General features: G+C 38.4%; 1 protein-coding gene across 8 annotated transcripts in view; it reads right to left on the bottom strand.

Moving 5' to 3' along the window:
- Nucleotides 1-20,674, bottom strand: part of CPEB3 (cytoplasmic polyadenylation element binding protein 3) — a 190,827-nt gene that overhangs the window by 159,192 nt on the left and 10,961 nt on the right. Inside the window, exon 1 of one of the 8 annotated variants that reach the window (XM_081823835.1) lies at nucleotides 177-2,078. The exons of the other annotated variants lie outside the window; for them this stretch is intronic. The gene's annotated coding sequence lies outside the window, so the exon portion shown is untranslated. Of the gene's footprint in view, nucleotides 1-176; nucleotides 2,079-20,674 lie in introns of those variants that run through there. 8 annotated transcript variants of the gene reach the window in all.

Raw genomic sequence — 20,674 nt, 5'->3', positions numbered from 1 at the left:
GTAACTGCTTGTATAGTTTGTTTGGGTGTGTTTCTTTTTTTCTTTTTTCTTTTTTCTTATTTACAGCGAAGTCCGAGAAATAGATACCTCCTTCCCCTCCCCCATCACACACACAATAGATCTTCCTTTACATGCAATCACCCAATCTCAAGTAACAAATTCTTAGTAGCAGTTACCTTTGAGTGTCCAGTTTTTAAGGATCGATAAAATTAAAAAAGTGTACAGTATTTATTTTCTTCTTTCAGGTTGATTATGTGACCGCTCTGGCAAAAGCACTTTGACAACTGTAAGAAGAGAGGGCATGCGCACACAGGGAACTGTGGGGGCTGAAGTCCTTCACTAGGTACTCTGCCTGACTTAAGCACGTTCAGCCAAGGAAAGGAGGAAGCCTCGCAAATACTGATTCCAAGGGGAAGAGGTTGTGCCCGGATTACATTATATTTTCCTACCAATCTGAATCACGAATTGTTGAAATGAAAAGGGAGAAAAATAAACTGGTTTGTCAACTTGATTTAGGAATCCAGGTTCAAAGAGAAACTGGATTGAAGGACTCAAAATGAATAAACCCAGCAGAGCTACCTTAAATGGTATTAGAATGGTAATGACTGGGTAGCCAGCAATAGGAACCCTACCGGAGCAAAAAGAGATTGGGTAGGGAGGGATTAGAAAAGGAGGGAGGACTACCAGGAAAAGATAAATACTTAAAATCTGATCATCCTTTAAAGAAACATTTTTAGTACTATAGAATGAAAAATACCGCAATATTAAATGTGATATTAACCATGGAGATCAGGTAAAAAATAGGTTTCAGTCACAAATTTCTGACATCTTATCCACCAAGATTTCTTTGTATTTGAGTTTTCAGTGAAGGCATAAATCACTTAAGATTCTACTTGATATGCTCTGAATCAACTCACCTCCTTATTTTACTTGTCAAAATGAAAGTTTACTTTGCATTATTCATACAATGATCAATCAAATAAAATTCAACTCTTTTAAGCTAAAATAATATTTGGTGAAATATTAAAAAATAATTTGACATTTAATGTTTCATTGCATAGGACAGTGACTTCTTTATTCAACATAAAAAGTAAATACGGTTTCTATTTTTCAAAAAAAATTTTTTTCGTTGTGTATTTTTCCTTTCTTAACCTCATGACCCCAAGACTGGAATCTCACAACATATTAGCATCAACCCTTATTATCCACAGCTTCTGAGAGCAATAGTTCAACTACCAGTTTGTTCACATAGGCAGAAGATATTTCTTTTTTTTTTAAGATTTTATTTATTTATTTGACAGAGAGACAGCATAAGCAGGGGGAATGGCAGGCAGGGGGAGAGGGAGAAGCAGGCTCCCCACAGAGCAAGGGAAGCTGGATGAGGGACTTGATCCCAGGATCCCGGGATCACAACCCAAGCAGAAGGCAGTTGCCCAACCAACTGAGCCACCCAGGCGCCCGAAGATATTATTGTTTGTGGGATTTGGTTCAATGCCATTCACCCAAGGGGTTCAGAGTAAATGTCGGTTGATGACTATGCTGATTGAACTGGGAACCAAAAAATGTTAAGAATCATTTAAAACTGTCCTAATTCTCTATTTCCTTTCTTTGCCAATTAGAATTAAAGTATTACCAGAGACTACCAATTTGCAGTGTTAGTGGTCTTTTTTCTAGTTATTTCTAAGGAAAAAACCAAAACAATTTAAGAGGAAAAAAAAACTATTGTGAATCAACCTATGAAACGCTCTTTTTAAAAGAACTAAATGGCCTTCTTATTCCTACTGTGAACTTATTTTATATTCCCCATTTTTTCTCTTCCTCTGCTCTCCTAAGGAAAGCTTCACTTCTGCCAATGTGCTGTACTTACCATTTGCATTCCGGAGTCTGTCAGGATCACTCAAGGTTAATCTTATTCCTGAAGATTTCCCTAACCTACCAAACTTCCATATTTTCAAATACATCAATTAGGTTAAAAAAAAAAAAAGTTCCCTCATAAAATCCTTACAAAGACTTGTTTTTAAAGAATAGATTTTTAAAATTATTTGTAATTAGGGCACCTGGGTAGCTCAGTCGATTAAACATCTGCCTTCGGCTCAGGTCATAATCCCAGGGTGCTGGGATCAAGTCCCGTGTCGGGATCCCTGCTCGGCAGGGAGTCTGCTTCTCCCTTGCCCTCTGCTGCTGCTCTCCCTGCTCCTGCTCTCTTTCCCTCTCTCAAATAAGTAAATATTTAAAAATAAATAAAATTATTTATAATTAATATGTCAAGATTTTATTGGTAGAAATTCTTAAGTTATTCAGGTGTGCTTGAAAGCAGTTTACTTGGGCATTTATTTATCCACCTGACCCCAAGTGCAGGTCTAATAATAATTCATACAATAGAGAAAAATAAACTTTGGCCCTGACCCATGATAAATGGCAATCAGTAATTACCACTGCCCATACTTAATGTAATTTTATTGTATTTGAAAATGAAGTAATTTCTGCTCTTCCTTTCCTAAAATGAGCATTCAAATCTAAAAAGAAAATGACTCAGGGCACCTGGGTGGCTCAGTCAGTTAAGCGCCTGCCTTCGGCTCAGGTCATGATCCCAGGGCTCTGGGATCGAGCCCCAAGTTGGGCTCCCTGCTCAATGGGGAGTCTGCTTCTCCTTCTGTTCCTCCCCCACCTCGTGCTCTCTATCTCTCAAATAAATAAAATCTTTTAAAAAAGTAAAAAAGAATAAAAAATGACTCAAACATAACTACCAAGGTGTAAATAAATGTCAAGCAAACAACAAATTACAGGATGACCCCCAACAAGGATAAAGACCTCTACTGAAATCCTGTTTTTTATTTAACCAGAAAGGAAGAACTTTCTAAAATTTTGTCTTCAGGTCACAGAGTTTAACCATATATCCCTTTGAATAGTCATGGAAAGCTGTAAAAATAGAGACTGCAGAGTTAACTCATTGGGATATACATGGGTCAAATACATCTTTCTAGGCTTCCTTCCATTCCTTCCCTAATTATATCTCTAGCACAGTGTTTATGACTCCTGGGTAATTGGTGGTTGCTCCATAGATGTTTGCTGAATGAATGAATAGATGAATGAATAAATGAATAGATAGATGAAATACAGTTTTTGATTATCTAAAACAGCCAAGTTTTGAATAAGTATAAAATTATTCTCCATTTAGAAGAGCAATTACTTTTTCTTCAGCTGCATGAATGGATATGAAAGGGAGTGGTATAAAACAGAAAGCCATTTTTGGTGGGGAGCACTATATGTAGATCATTTGATTATCATCATGAAATAACAGACAGCACTAATTGAACAGGGAACTTTGTTCTCATCTAAGACTTTACAGTCTAATAAAGACACCCCCACCCCCGAAACTGCTTAAGTTCACAATAGCACCTAGAGCTAAATCCAGTGGATGTTTTGTCAGTCTTTATCTTGCTTGATCTTGCAGCAACACTGACATAGCTGACCAACCTTTAGATATACTTTTCCCTTTGCTTCCTTTCATGCTGTCCTTTCTTGTTTTGTTTTTGTTTTTGTTTTTCACATTTGGGGTTATGTGCCCTCTGACATGCTGTTGCTCTCTCTCCTTAGCTTTCAGTCTTCTTTGCTGACTTTAAATATTCCTCAGGACTCTATCCTAGGCTATTTTCTCACCTCACTCTATGTGAGTCACTTTCCCAACTAAGGAGAGGACCAGGCCTATCATATTGATAGCTATGTTCCCAACATCTATCACTGTGCCTAGCACATAAGAAGTACGTATTCAGTAAATACTTGTTGGATTAAAGTTACCTTTATGTGCAAAGGGCCAAGAATGCCAAGGCAATCTAGATGGTAAAAAATAAACCTAGAGGACTTACACTACTAGATATGAAGACCTATTATAAAGCTATAGTAATTAGGCTGTGGTTATTGGCACAAGGATAAGCAAATAGACACAGGGAAAAAATAAAAAGTCCATAAACAGATCCAAATATGCATGATCACCAGATTTATGAAAATAGTAACACTATAATAGTGAAAGGATTTTTTTTTCAATAAAGGATACTGAAGTCAACTGAATATCCACATGGCAAAAAAGAGACTTTCACCCTTGCCACACAATACACAAAAATCAATTCCAGATGGATTGTAGGTCTAAATATAAAAGGTAAACAATAAAGCCTTTAAAAGAACATAGGAGAATATTTTCATGACATTGGCAATAGGCAACAAATTTTCAACAGGTCACAAAACCATTAACCATAAAGGAAAAATTTAATAAACTAAACAAATTAAATTAAGAACACCTGTTTACCAAAGGACAGAATTAAGAGTGAAAACTCATAGAATGGAGAGAAATATATCAGTATGTACATTTTTCAACAAAAGACTTGTAATCAGAATATATAAAGGACCCTTATAAATTAATAGTAAGCATCCTAAGAAAAAGACAAGTGACTTCGAAGATATTCAAATGCTCAAAAACATATGGGGAAAAAAAGCATATGATCACCTCACTAATCATCAAAGAAATATAAAATAAAACCAAAAATGCTAAATTGGAAAAGGCAGATAATACCATATATTAGCAAAGATGTGGGAGCAACTCATTCTCAAACACTGCTGGTGGAAGAATAATATATACAACCACATTACAAAACTATTTAGCAGGATCTATTAAAGCAAACATTCAGGGGCGCTTGGGTGGTGCAGTCAGTTGAGCATCCGACTCAGTTTGGGCTCAGGTCTGTCTCAGGTTGTGATCTTGGGGTGGTGGGATCAAGCCCCATGGTGTGCTCTTGCTTATACTCTCTCTCCCTCTCCCTCTGCCCCTCCCTGTTCCTGCATGTGTGGGCACACGCGTACATGCACGTGCTCTCTCTCTATCTCAAATAAATTTTTAAAAAGCAACATTCATACACCTTATGACCCAGCAATTCTGCATCTAGATATGTACGTATCCAAAATACAAACATGTTCACCAAAAGACATATTCAAAGCAGCATTAATCAGAAATAGCCTATACCTGGAAACAATCCAAATATCCATCCACAATTAAATGGATAAGTAAATTTGTGGTAGATTCATATAATGGAATATCATAAGGCAAAGATAACGAAGAGATTCTTACTCTATAGAACAACATAGATGAACTGCATGAATACAATGCTGAGTGAAGCCTCACAGAGCAGAGGACATATTATATGATTTGATTTATATAAAGTTCTAATAAAACTAATTTATGGGTTAGAATTCACCATAGTGGTTAGCACTGCAGAGAAATAACGATTGGCAGGGGACTTATAAAAGGGGACTGCAGGGATGCTGGTGATATACTCTATTTCTTAAACTAGATGCTATTACACAGGTGTATTTACTTTGAAATTTCAGAAAACTGGACACTTATAATTTATGCACTTTTCTGCATTTTTGTTATATTTCCATTAAATTTCTAAAACTTACATAAATATTTGTAAAGACTATCTTCTGTAAGATAAAGAGAAAAAATAGCACAATCTGGCCAAGTTAAAAGAGGAGCCCTAAGTCTAGGTCATGAAGCTAGAGAAATAAATGGGGGGCTCCCTAAATGCCAAGCCTGTGTTATGGGCACTACATGCAAAGATGAAAAAAGCCAAAGTCCCTTGACTTGAAATACCTTGCAACCTAAGGAGGTAAAAATAATTGTGGTCAACTATGGTAAATTAGATATCCCCTAGGTAACCTAGAAAGCTTTTAAGATTGTTAAAGCCTAAGGCAATTTACAAATAGGAAATCCACATCCTCTGAGCTAGGATCTAGTAAACAATTCTAGATCAGACTAAGTTTAAGAACACAAGAGAAAAAGGAGCAAAAAGGGAACCAGGTGAGTCAAATGTGGTTTGGTGGGCAATCTGGAGAGCACTTGGAGTTCTTCGTGTTTCTTGCCTCTCCATTAGCTTTGAGATCATTCAGTCATTCAACAATTTTATGAAAGGCCTCCTAGCCACAAAGCAGCAATTCTAAAACTTCACCTGCTTTTTTTATTGACCTTCTCTCTAACTTGTAAGAGAAAACTGAGGCTATTAGACAGTAATGCCCTCAATTTCTCAGCTGCCTATCAGCAGAATCCGCCCCCCCCCTTACAAACTTATCTGTAATCCCCACCATACTTCCTTCCCTTCTATCTCAGAGGAAGCTGAGTTCCCCTACAGGTCCATAATTAATCACTCCATCTATAGTCTAGAGCTCATTCCTTCTACTTTGCTTGAGACCTAGCTCATTAGTTAATTATTCCCAGCATTCTCCTTCCCATTCCAGACAGGCAGTTTGAAAGAAACCTCTAGGTCCTAGCTCTATTTTCATTTCCAGTTGACTCCCAAACTTAACTGCATGTGGTTTCTGCCCCTACCATCCTGCTAAAAGTGCTCTTGCTTCTGATCTTACTGAAGTCACCAATGACCAACTAACACTTCTCAATTCTTATTTTATTTTATTTGCCATTCATCCTTCATAGAACACATGGTAAGCAGAATTCTAAGATGGCCCTCCAAGATTCCAGGCTAGAAAGACAACAGGAACCTTAGTCCTGTAACTGCAATTCTGCCAACAAGACAAAGCTTGAAAGCAGATTTGACAATCTGAACAGAGAACCCAGTCATGCTGCATCACACTTCTGATCCCTAAAACTGTTAAGTCATAAATGAGTGTTGTTTTAAGCCATTAAGCTTGGGGTAATTTGTTACACAGCAGTAGCCAACTAACACAACACTATTCTATTTTCTTTGAAGGCACTGCTTTCCTGGTTCTTCTAAAGTTTCTTTGGTCTCCGGGCTACTAAACAGAGCTTCCCCTAGGGCTCTCCTAATTCTACACTCTCCCTGAACAATGTTATATTCATGAACTGGGAAACTGAGTTCACTGCCATCTAGGTTTCCAGAGCAAATCTTTTTGCTAAGCTCCAAACCACTGTTTAACTAACAACTTCTCTGAGGATCCTTCTCCCACATGTGCTTCTGCCTTTATTTCTGGTCTACTTATCTTTATCCTACTTAATGGGACTACCACCCATCTAGTCACTCAGGTTAGGAATCTGGACATGGTTTTGTCTTTTCCCTTCTCTATCACTTAGGAACAAGTCCAATTGGGCACTAAAACTTAATTCAGCCTCCTAAAATTGGCCTGACATCCCCTCCTCTTCATTTGCAGCCAGTTTTACAGTTCACCTGGACTATGGTGGTAATACCCCAATGTCTCTCATCTAGTACCCTTTCAAATGTGGCCTCCACACTAAAGCCCAAGTAATCATTCAAATACAGTTTTACTATGGTATGCCCCTTCCTAAAACTTTTAAATAATTTTTTCCCTGCCAAGAGGATAAAATACAAAAGTAACTCTTCTTCTACTCTTCTTCCCAGCCATACCTAACTACGACAGTCCCTGGATGGACTATGCTCTTCTACTATAATGCCTCTGCACATATTACTTCTGCCTGAAATACCTTTCTACCTCTTGATAACCTACTCTTACTCACCCAGTAGAACCTAGTTCAAATGTCACCTCTTTGAAGCTTTCCCTGGCCACGTAAGCTGAATTGTCCATTCCCTCCTTTACATCCCCTGTATTACAAACACACCTCTATTACAATATTCTTCATACTTTAGTTTTTTAAGATTTTATTTATTTGTCACAGAGAGAGAGCACAAACACAGGCAGAGGGAGAAGCAGGCTCCCCACTGAGCAAGGAGCCTAATGTGAGACTCAATCCAAGAGACTCAATCCGTAAGACTTGATCCCAAGACCCCAGGATCATGTCCTGAGCTGAAGGCAGACGCCTAACTGACTGAGCCACCCAGGTGTCCCTACATTCTTCATTCTTTGGTGTAATTATCTGTTTATACACCTACCTTTCCTAGAAAAGCTCCAGGATCAGGACTCTATTCATCTTTGTAACCCAGGCACTGGGCCTAAACTTAGAGATAAAAGTTTGCTGGATAAAAGTTTGTTGACCAGGGCGCCTGGGTGGCTCAGTTGGTTAAGCGACTGCCTTCGGCTCAGGTCATGATCCTGGAGTCCCGGGATCGAGTCCCGCATCAGGCTCCCTGCTCGGCAGGGAGCCTGCTTCTCCCTCTGACCCTCCCCTCTCTCATGTGCTCTCTCTCTCTCATTCTCTCTGTCTCAAATAAATAAATAAAATCTTTAAAAAAAAAAAAAAGTTTGTTGACCAAATCAAAGAACAAGGTTTTTACCTCAAATTATAGAGACTGAGAGCACTTCTTTAATGTTAGGTGAAGAGAAATTCTTTTGCCATTAAAAGTATTTCAAAGACATTATGTTTAATGACGCTATATTTAATGTTTAATGAAGATATTCCATATCTTGGTGGAATTAATCTACTCTTTCTCCTATCACAGGACATTTAATTTGTTTTTCAATTTTGTTTTAATTTTCACTATTTTCCAAACTCAGTGTTTCTTCAAGCCATATTTCTAAAGAAAAAGTTACTTGGTTGAAAGGCATAACCTTAAGGCCTTAGATACATATTAACAAACTGTTTTTAAAAGGTTGCAGCAGGGGCGCCTGAGGGGCTCAGTTGGTTAAGCAGCTGCCCTCCGCTCAGATCATGAACCCAGGGTCCTGGGATCGTGTCCAGCATAGGGCTCCTTGCTCAGCGGGAAGTCTGCTTCTCCCTCTCCCTTTGCCCCGCCCCTACTTGGGAGCACTGCTCTCTCTCTCTCAAATAAAAAAATCTTTAAAAAATAAATAAAAGGTTGCAGTTTACAGTTACTGCAGAAATTACCTTCTAATATGAAAACAATGCATGATTAGTGTATATAACAAGGAATAATAATATAGTTACTGTTCTGATAACAACCTAATGTAAAAAGTCTCTATTCTTTTGATATGCCAAATTAAGTCTCTTCCAGCATCCTGATATATTCAATACTTTCATCATTCTTCATCATACCTTCATGTGATCAGGAAATACTACAGATAAGTTTGTATACTTACAGCCTATGTTTATTAACTGGAGATTCCATTTCAAAAGACACGTCAATGTGTATATGTGTGTATTCCATTAAAAAAAAACATGAACACACTTCATCTATGTTTCCTATGTTTCTAGACTTCAATTGTAATTAATTTTATTTTTTTTAAGATTTTATTTGACAGAGAGCACAAGAAGGAGGAACTGCAGCAGAGGGAGACGGGGGAGCAGGTTTCCCGCTGAGAAAGAAGCCGGATGTGGGAAATACTTCAATACCAGGACCCTGGAATGGTGACCTGAGCCAAAGACAGACGCTTAACCGACTGAGCCACCCAGGCACCCCAGTAATTAATTTTATTTTAAAACCAAATATTCATGAAGGTACAAATTTCCAGTTATAAAATAAGTCCTAGGGCTGTAATGTACAACATGGTGACGATAGTTAACAATATTGTATTGCATATGTGAAAGTTGCTAAGAGAGTAGACATTAAAAGTTTTCACCATAAGAAAAAAAGTTGTAACTATGTATGGTAATAGATAATAACTTATTGTGGTGATCATTTTGCAATATATACAAATATTGATCATGTACACTTGAAACTAATATAATGTTCTATGTCAATTATACCTCAATTTTAAAATATCCATATATATTTTATGTATCTGTATTCATCTTAGATCTAAATAATGCAGAGTGGCCCAGACATTTTTATATAAAAAGTTTTACACATCAAAAATTTGTGAACTGGGGTGCTTGGCTGGCTCAGTCAGGAAAGCATGTGACTCTTGATCTCGGGGTTGTAAATTCAAGCCCCATGTTGGATATAGAGATTACTTAAAAATAAAATCTTTAAAATAAAAATTTGTGAACTTACAGAGTAACTAAATTTGTACTCTTTTTTCTTAAAGATTTTTTTTTTAATTCATTTGAGACACAGAGATAGAGAGAGAGAGAGCACAAGCCGGGGGAGATGCAGAGGGAGAGGGAGAAGCAGGCTCCCTGCTGAGCCAGGAACCCGATGCGGGGCTTGATCCCAGGACCCTGGGATCATGACCTGAGCCGAAGGCAGACGCCCAACCATCTGAGCCACCCGGTGCCCCTAAATTTATACTCTTAAAAAAAAAGTGCCCTGGGGTGTCTGGGTGGCTCAGTTGGCTAAGTCTGCCTTCGGCTCAGGTCACGATCCCAGGGTCCTGGGATGGAGCCCTGTGTTGGCGCTCCCTGCTAAGCGGGGAGTTGGCTTCTCCCTCTCCCTCTGCCCCTGCTCGTACTCTCTCTCTCTTATTCACTCTCTCCCTCAAATAAATAAAATCTTTAAAAACAAATAAATAAACTTGCTGATTTGATACAGCATACCTCCCTTTACTAGATCTTATTCATTTTCCTACTCTCATCATGGTAACTCAGTCATAAGAACCCTCTGAAGAATGTAAAAATTGCAGAATAATTTCAGAAAATATAATTAAGCTTAAATGGGTCATTTTTCTCCCACTATACTAATTTCATTTTATATTTTAAATTTCCATTAAAAAATTATTCTAAGAGGCCACATGGTCTTTCAGAAGACTTCAGAGAAGCAAACCTTCCCCAGTTAATGTTTTAAGTTGTCTTCAAATCTCCTGACAGCTTCACCATTTCACTTTAAATGCTGTTCAAAAGCCACCCTCACTAAATTGGAATCAACAGGCACCACTCAGGGAGCTGGCCTGAGAGGTACCATACCCCAGCTTCCACAGTTTCAACTTCTATTCCCGAAGTTTTAGCTATGGATAGGAGCATTTTCCTAAGAGCTTTCCAACCACCTGCTAGACATTTCCATGCACAAGGTTCATCGTGTCACTTATCATTATCTATAGAACAAGGGTCAACCACTTACCCTAGTATTTAGGGCTCTTCCCTTCTAATCCTAACCTATGTTCCCAAATAGTATTATTCCCACTTCTCCAAGCAAGGTGGTCGACTCAAGGTCTGAAGCTTGCCAATGTTACTGATCCCATATGGAATGCCCTCCTCATCCCTTCTACTTATCCTAATCTCACCTTTCTTCAGAGCCTCCTTCAAACACCAGTTCCTGACAATAGCATCTATCTGTATCATGCATTTATTGCTTTGCATTTCTATTTATCTTTTCTCTAAGCTTCTTGGGAAGGCACAACAAAGTCTGGTAGAGTATTTTGCAGGGAGCTTACTAATAAGAGCTAACATTTATGGAACACATACTGTGTGCTAGATAAAATGCCAAGTGCTTTCTACATATTAGTTCATTTAATCCTTGCAAAAAACCCATGAGATAAATACTGTTAATGTCCCTAATTCCAGATGACAAAAATGGAAACTTAGAAAGGTGATTTACCTGTCCGAGTTACAAAACTAGTAAATGCCAGATCCTAGGACCTAATTTAAGCTTTGTCTAATTCTAAAGCTGTCTTTTTGTTAGTGACTCATACAAGCAGATCCTCTTGTCCTACTTGATCAATACAGCCTAGGACACAGCTTGGGCTTCAAAGGTATGAAAAGAGGGAAAATTGTGGCTCAGCAACTTTTCTTTCTCCCATTGATACAAAGCTTTTATACAATGACCTTTGCCTGAAAACCAGAGATAATCTCTAACCAAAGGATTCCAAATTCCACTCATGGGCAAGACCCAGTCCCACTCCAGGGTGTTCTAAAAACAACATGTCTTCAAGAGAATGAATCATCAAAAGAACTGATTTTGGTCTTTAAGGATCTCAAGAGCAAGACTGGTCCAGGCCTGAAAGTGATGGAGAGAACCTTTCTTTGCCATAATCTGCTTTAACAGCCAGTAATTTATAGATGCTGTACAAGTTAACAATCAGAGGGATCATCACAACAAAAGGAAGGGTAACAGTCAGTATGTCTACCCAGGTAGCCCTTGGGTCCTAGTATTTGAAACCAAATGGTGTTTGTGTAATATCAGTGCCTTACATTCACAGAGGAGATTAGACTTTACCAAACTCTTTCACTTTTATTATCTCACTTGATGTTAACAGCCCTGCGCAGTGAATAGACAGCATAGGGCCCTTACATTCACTTCTGCAGATTGTGCAATGCACCAGAATGCTAGCTTCCGAGGCTAGTGGAGAATGAAATCTAGTCCATGTTCTGCTCACCCAGCCCATAAACCTTAATGCAGAGCTGCATCTACTTGGGAAAAAAGGCACCTATTCCTAATTTCTACAAAGGGACTGTATGAACAGGTAACAGTCCCAAGGATAACTGTTGGGATCCCCACTTTAAAGTTTGTGGATGTCAATTATACTAAATAAAGCTAGAAAAATAAAAAATAAAGATGTGGAAGCCCAGGTTCAAAGATGTTTCAAGATATAGTTAAGTAGTGGATCTAAGATTAGAATTCAGGTCTTCCAACTCACTAGGTAACATACTTTTTCAACTACACTACAAGTCTCCCATTGGCTCAGTTTAATGCAGGCTATCTCTGTCTTCTCATGTGGCAGACCAGTATCTTCAGCACTTTGCTACAAACAGCTGAACCAAAATCCAGAGCTTTTTGGTGCAGCTCTGTCCTGAGGTCATAGCTGTTCTCTTATTGAGGAAACTGAGAATCAGATATGTGTGCCAACTGTACCAAGAGGAATAGTTTAGACAGATCTCCTATCACTTTTGGAAAAACAAATTGGACCACCTGCTCTAATGTTAATGGATCATACATCATCACAGTGGCAGGGAATCAACATTATTAATATTATGGGAGGTGGTGTGTGGAAAGGACATTGGATATGAAATCCAATTATCTAAATTTAGACACCAGCATTACCACTTGTTAGCTGCCTGACCCTAGGAAATAACAAAAACAAATATTTATTAAGTACATACTATTTGCTCTGTAATGTACTTTGTTTACATGATGAATAATTGCACACAACCCTAAGAGGTTATGTACCTTCATTATCCCCATTTCAGAGATGAAAATATTGAGGCTCTGCAAGTCCAAGTAACTTACCCTACATTACACTGTTGGTACGTGGAGAAGCCAGGATTTAAACCCTGCAATATGATTCTAAAACCCATCTTCTCAATTTCTCAGTCTTTGTTTCCTCTAGAATTAAATAGAGATTATAGTAACAGCTGCCCTACCTAAATCAGAATTATATTAGTGTATATGAGGGCATTTTTAATAAACTATAAAGCAATAAAGGTCAGTGTATGAAATCCAAAGCTAATACTGACAGGCAGATATATTTATCTGGAAGGTCTACACTCAAGTACAGATTTGCTTGTCTCCTTTCCACTTAATATTGGGAGTCAAATGACCTATGTTAAGCCCATGCTTCTTGTAGCAAAAACGATCTTGCTATCCAGACATTTCTTATCCCACCTCTTTCTATATCCTGTGTTCCCTACTATGGAAGCAGAGTACAGTGGGACATATTCTTAAAGTGCCACAGGATATAGATTTTATTATTAGCTCCAAAATCAGTGGATTGAGAGAATTTCTTCATCATCTGGTGATGACAATGATGATGATATTCATACTAACTGATCATTTAGTCTATGTAGGCATCTAGTTAGGCATTTTATATGCCTTATCAGTTAATCCTCATAATAACTCTAAAAAGACAGAAGCTATCATTCTCATTTTTACATAAGGAAACCAGGGCTTATAAATGCTAAATAATTTGCCCAAGGTGACGTAAGTTGTGAATGAATAAGCTCAGGTCTATTTTGACTCCAAAACTCAACCTCTAAAGCCTAACTCTTATCCCTTACCTCCTGCCATACCCAGCCACAACCCAGAGGACTTACACCAGTGCCCGCATTTTCTTCTTTACAATCAGGCTTCTGCCTCCCACTGCTTCTTACTTTAGTAACCATATAGTTTCCAAACAAAAGTGAAAACATGTGGTCTAATAATCTTAAATAAACTCCAGAAAAATCTAGGACCTGTGGTTGTTTATCTTTCTCCTCCATACCTGATCACTGAGAACAAGCCCTATTCAGAGTATTCTTGGCTTTTCTTTTGAGCCCAGGCCTGGCTCATCTTAGTGTTAAACCCATCTTCACCAAAAAGCCTGAGAGTCTCTTAGAGAATGAGACCTCAATTAGTCTTATTATTCTGAAAAACTCTTCTTTCAAAAGAAAAAATGAAAAGAAGAAAGGTTTTCCTTCCTCTTTTTTGTTCTTTTTTAAATAAGAAGTTCTTGAGACATCCCTTTGAAACATCCCACTCTTCTAGAAATGGTCTCTCCCAGGGAGAGCAGAGAGGAGGAAAAGAAGTTTATCTGTTCTCTTAAGGGGAAGACATTGTTTTGCCTCTCCTTTTCATTTTTTAAAGTTTATTTATTTATTTAAGTAATCTCTACACCCAATGTGGGGCTCAAACTCAAGATGCCAAGATCAAGAGTCAGCCAGGTGCCCCTGTCTCTCCTTTATAAAGTGGCTCTTCATTGCTGTTTGCACTGTAGGTCCTCCCTACAAAAGAGAGGACAAAAAAAAGAAAGCACAAACCCTAAATTTCATTTACAGAAATAATCTACAAATTCGTTCATTCAACACATTTATTGAGCACCTACTATGCAGTAGGCTCCCAACATTCACTATTGCTCTCTTCCATCCAAATGCAAGATCAAGAACACTCAACAGTAGTAAACAAGGAAGAAAAGTTCTTCCTACACGGGGGAAGGAGGAATGGTTGTTGGAAAAATAAAAATAAATAAGAAAATATCAGATAAATATAAGTGTTAAAAAGAACAAAAGGGTGATGTGACTGAGAGAATCTGGTAGGATATTTAGATTAGATGATCATTAAAGGTCTCAATGACACCTGAATTAAGCTCGCTCCTGAATTAAAAGGACCCATCCATGCAAAGACTGGTGGTGCAGGATGCAAAGGGAACAGCTAATGAACAGATCCTAACAGCAGAGGAATAAGCCTTTAGAGCAGAGGTTGGCACACTTTTTCTGTAAAAGAGCTACACAGTCAATATTATAGGCTTTGCAAGTCACATAAGTTCTCCTGAATATAACTGTTTTTGTTCTTGTTGTTGTAGTTGTTTTACAATCCTTTAGAAATGTAAAAATCATTCTTAGTCCTCTGGCAGTATAAAAATAGGCCTCTGGCAAAATTTGGCCCCTGCCTTAGTTTTCTGACCCGTTTTAGAGGAACATCTAATCTACTGTAGCTAGAGAGCAAGTAAACAATGAGGAAAGTGGTACAAGATGCGATCTGGAAGGTAGGCAGGAGCCAAATCATGTAGGGCCTTTTAGGCTAAGTTAAGATTTTGGATTTTTTTCTAAGTGTGATGGGAATCCCTTGGAGAGTCTTAAGCAAAACAGTGACATGATCTGCTTTAAGCTTCAAAAAGACCCGTGGTTCTCTGTGGAGAACTGTAGTTAGGCTAAGAGTGGAAGCAGAGTTGATTGGGAGGCCAGCCATTGTATCATCCAGGCCAGAAAAGACGAGGGTGGTGGTGGTAGAGATAGCAAGTGAACTGAACACCCTCAGTGAAAAGCTATGTTTATCACGGATGAACAAAATCATGGATGGATTCTTGAAATTTTACCTTAAAATAAACAGTAGTATAAAGAGCTTAGGTTGAGCTATAAATAGTATTAAGTTTGATTCATAGGAAAATCTTGGTTACTCAAATTTTTAGTAATATTTTGACATTTTTGACTTATAGATATTTGACTTTCTGGAAGATCATCTTTTTCTCTCTCTTCCTAGTGAAATGATTCACAGTCTCTCTGCTGGTTCCTCATACTCATTATTTTCCCCTTTTCACCTAAATGTGTTATAGACTTAGAATGTTCCTCTCATTTCAGAGTGCACTGCAGTCAACCAAAAGATAACTACTCTTTTAAAATCTGAGAAACTTCCAACTTCCCTTGGCAATAAACCCCTCTCTCAAAATTTCCACCATGAGGAAGTTGTAAATATAAGTGGTTCTCACACTGTCCAAAATCCTTTCCTTGTTCTTTCTTTCATAAAAATACTGCAGAGGGGCACCAGGGTGGCTCAGTCAGCGTCTGCCTTCAGCTCAAATCCTGAAGATCCAGCTCTGGGTCTGGCTCCCTGCTCAGTGAGGAGTCTGCTTCTTCCTCTCCTTCTACCCCTGCCCCCCGCTGGTGTGTGCGCTCTCCCACGCTCTCTCTCTAGCTCAAATAAATAAATAAAATCTTAAAAAAAAAATACTGCCAAGTTTTGAAAATTCATCAAGTTGTACATTTACTTTGGGCACTTTTTTTTTATATATTTCTTACGACTTTCTTTTAGAAGTTGTGTGTTGGGGTAGAATATCCAGACATACACACACACAAAGAGGTTCCAATGATCACAACCTTTAGGGGGTAGGCAGATTAGACCATGTCATATGTTGAGTTCCTTGGAGGCAGATTCTGAGACCAAGTTTTGCATGCAAATGTTTTATTGCAGATAGGACACAATTGGCAAATACATCTACAATGAAATGAAGAAGGCAGGAAGAGTCAAGAGAAATATATTGACCCCCAAAGTGGTTACAACTGAGTACTCAGCTGACCTTGTGATGAGCTCTGGAGCTGAAATGGCCCTCAGACTTGCCTCAAATGAGGCAAGGAAGCTTAATCTTTGCATCTTAAATTAGCCAGTCACTGACTGTGGGCTCCAGGGAGCACAAACTAAAGTAGGCAGTTCCCTGCATCCTAAAGCAATTCCCAGTAAAAACAAAACAAAGCTTCACATTCACACCTTCAGGAACTAGTATTTCCATCACCTATGGGATAAGCACTTTAGCTATGAAGAGAGGATGTGGATTGAAGCATCACAGTATCCACTACAGAGGGATATTCAGGTATTCTCATATAGTCCGTTTTACTGTTTAATGTTTATCATGGTGCACAGTATTTTACCATGAGTATATAGTATTTTAATTAAAATACCCTAGTAAAGTTTAGTATATCAAGGAGACATGACAATGAAACCAATATGTAATCCTGGATTGGATTATGATTTTATATATATATATATATATATGGCATGCTAATTAGTATTTTCACCAGAACACTAAGTTTTACTATGTAATATAGTATCTTACTATTAGCACACAGCATTTTTATTAAAAATAAACAGACTTCATATTCAAATATTTAGGAACACACTTTAAAAAATACTGCTGGAAACGTGACTCAAGTGCCATTTCGATTGTGCATCTTTATGCAGCTGATGATTAAACCTGAGCCATTTTTTACTCTTCCTTCTCTTCTATCAACTCATATGGCTCCTTCTGTGATGAGACTCCTCTATCCTCTTCTGTCACTGCCACCAATTCTGGTCCCCACCTTCATCTCCTCAAACCTAAAATGTCTCCTGTGTCCAATTTCACCCGTTTTTTTTTAAGATTTTTTTTTTAATCTGTGAGAGAGAGAGCACAAGCAGGGGGAGCGGCAGATAGAGGGAGCAGCAGCCTGCCGAGCAAAGAGCCTGATGTGGGACTCGATCCCAGGACCCTGGGATCATGACCTGAGCCGAAGGCAGACGCTTAACCAACTGAGCCACCCAGGCATCCCTCACCCAAGTTGTTACAGGGATTAGAGGAATGCTCCACTGCGTGACTTGCATTAATTCCTCAAATTGTCATTGAAAGCCTGTATAAGGCTTTAGGGAAATAACTTTGGGCAAGAAGACACAATCCCTCCATCTCTTATAAACATTAATTTCCAGTGAGTGAGGCCTTAGTCAATATCATGATAAATAATTTCATAGAAGTTGTGATAAAAATGCTATGAAAAAGTACCAGATGTATGAAACCATATGATGTCAAGGCCTGGATTAGGAAGACAGAATGTTTTCTAAAGTAAGCAAGATGAGCCTTGAAGAACAAAAGGATAAAGTTCAAAGGAAGTATGCTCTATGCAAAGAGAATACCATGCTTCTGGCTACCTTCAGGCTCTGGAGAGGAGGTGGCACAGTGTACTCAAGGAACTAAGGAAGAAAGCCAGTAGCCACATTCTGGAGCTTAGGGTTCAGTTGGGAAACTGGTAAGTAAGCAAGGGCAATATAAAGCCATTAGAAGTAGGATTTTATTTTGCTTTTTTAAAAATCCTTTCATTTTGAGATAATTTCAGAATTGCAAAATTATAAAAAGAATTTCCTTATACTTTTCAACCATATTCTCCAAATGTTAACAACTTAAATGACCACAGTAGAATCATCAAAATCAATTGATTAAATACTTATTATCTAACTTACAGACCTTATTTTACCAACTAATGTCCCTTCTCAGAATCCAATCCAGGATTACATATTGGTTTTATTGTCATGTCTCCTTAGTTTCCTTTAATATGGGATAGTTCCTCAGTGTTTATCTCTCATGGCCTTGACACTTTTGAAAAGCACTGGCCAGTTATTAGATAGAATGTACTTCAATTATGGTTTATCTAATGTTTCCTCATGATCAAATTCAGGTTATACATTTTTGGCAATAATACCACAAAAGTGATGTTGTGTCCTTCTCAGTGCATCATTTAAGAGGGAAAATGATGTGGATTTGTCCCACTGTGATGTTAACATTGATTACTTGGTTAAGGTAGTGTCTGCCAGTTTCTCCACTGTAAAACTATTCACTTTTTACTTAAATATCTTTGGGAAGATACTTTTTTTTTTTTAAGATTTACTTATTTGAGAGAGAGAGGGAGAGAGTGAGTCAGGGGAGGGACAGAGGAAGAGAATCTTCAAGCATACTCCCCACTGAGCTCAGAGCCTGACGCAGGGCTCGATCTCACATCTCACAACCCCGTGAGATCACAACCCATGAGATCACGATCCGAGCTGAAATCAAGAGTTGGACATTTAACCACCTGAGCCTCCTAAGCACCCCATCTTTGGGAAGATATTTTCTATGTGAATATTGTTTCTCAATGTACTTTCACCCAATAATTTTAGCATCCATTAATGATTCTTGCCTGCATCAATTATTTCTGTGGTATTTGCAAATGGTGAAATCTTTTCATCAACTCTTCTACATTAGCTGCAATGCTACTCTAAGGAAGATTTTTTTTCCTTCTCCCCTGATTTATTCATTTATTTGTTATCAGTAATGACTCATGGATTCATATTTTATTCCATGAGTTGTAATTCATTACTATTATTATTTTGTTGCTCAAAATGTCCCCTGTCCCATTGGAATCCCTTCAGGTTGATTGCTAGGTCTTTTTTTGAGCACATCCCTACTTTCTGGCACTGCAGATGTTCCAGCTCATGTACTTTTCCTGCTCCAGTTTGGAATTAGCAAAGAGATAATTTCTCCAAAGAGCCTGGGTTGAGACACCACTTGGTATATTCACTGGTTCTGGGGTGTCATTGCCTTAGGCTCTCTCAGCAGATAGAGCTAAAAAGTATATTTATGCATACATCTGTGTTTATCTATATCTATAAAATCATGAGTTGTATTGATACCTCCAATTCCAATCAAACATTACAGGGTTCATTATAGCCTTAGAAGTGTCCTTTTTTTGAGAGAGAGAGAGAGAGTGCATGCATGGGCATGCCTGCCCCTGTGAATGGGGGGAGAGGGAGATGGGGAGGGAGATGGAGAGAGAATCTTGGGCAGACTCCACACTGAGTGCAGAGCCCAACATGGGGCTCCATCTCACGACCCTGAGATCCTATGCTGAGCTGAAACCAAGAGTGGGACGTTTAACCCAGGAGCCCCAGAAGGGTCCTTTTCTTTCTCTCCCTCCCTCCCATCCTCCTTTCCTTCTTTCCTTTCTTTCTTTCTCTTTCTTCCTTCCTTCCCTCCTTCCTTCCTTTTTTTTACTTCAATAAATATTTACTGAACACCTGCCATTGGCCATGCTCTGTGCTAGATATTGAGGATATAATATTGAACAAAACTGGTATGGTCCCTTGGTCCCTGTCCTTGCCCTTGTGAAGCTGAGATTCTAGAAGGTACAATTTATTAATTATTCCCTTTTCTCCAAAATTGCTAAATTTAAATTTATGATTTTCACTGGCTCTTTCTCACCAGGCTTTAAAATAGGCCACAGAAGGATTTTCATGATCAGTTCTACATTTCTTTTATTTTTAGTTCTACATTTCTTAAAAGGTCATTCTACTGGAGAATCAAAGGAAGAAAAGAGCAGACTGGAAGGCCAATTTTCAAATCAGCTGAAGGGGGGGTGAAAGCAAATGTGGGGAGACCAATTTGAGACTTGTAAGTAGTCCAAGGTAAGAGATGACAGTCAACTGGACTGAGGTGAAGGCAGGAAGAATGGAAACAATTGTATTTGAGAAACATTTAGGAGAAATATGGACAATTTTGGTGACTGACTGAAAGGTAGGAGGATGAGGTAAGGCAGAAAAATGACTCAAGGAGGACTCCTAGGTTTCTCAGAGTATGTACAAAAATACTGGTTCACATTTCCATATATTATAAACACAACTACATGTCTCTTCCATTAAATTGTAAGCAACCTGATGACAAGAACAGTGTAACAATGTATGGTTCATATATTTGTATCCCCAATATCTCCTCCTACAGTGTCCCGTACAAAGTTGGAGCTCAAGAAATGCTAAACAAATGACTGAATGGATGACCTTCCTCAGAATTACCAAGTTGAGATTTCAGCTGTAGAGACTCAAATTAGATAAAACACCCTCATAAAGGCCTAGAATTCCCTAAGCAGAGGAAAAGTATGTATGCTGAATATCTGTTTGCCCAAAAGGGTATATCCTGGTCTATTAGTTTATTATGTACACTT

Source organism: Leptonychotes weddellii, chromosome 6 (assembly GCF_054177405.1).
Source record: "Leptonychotes weddellii isolate Sample4059 chromosome 6, ASM5417740v2, whole genome shotgun sequence".
Taxonomy (NCBI): Eukaryota; Metazoa; Chordata; class Mammalia; order Carnivora; family Phocidae; genus Leptonychotes; species Leptonychotes weddellii.
The sequence above is the reverse complement of the archived record's forward strand: the minus strand, read 5'-3'. Positions and strand labels throughout refer to the sequence as shown.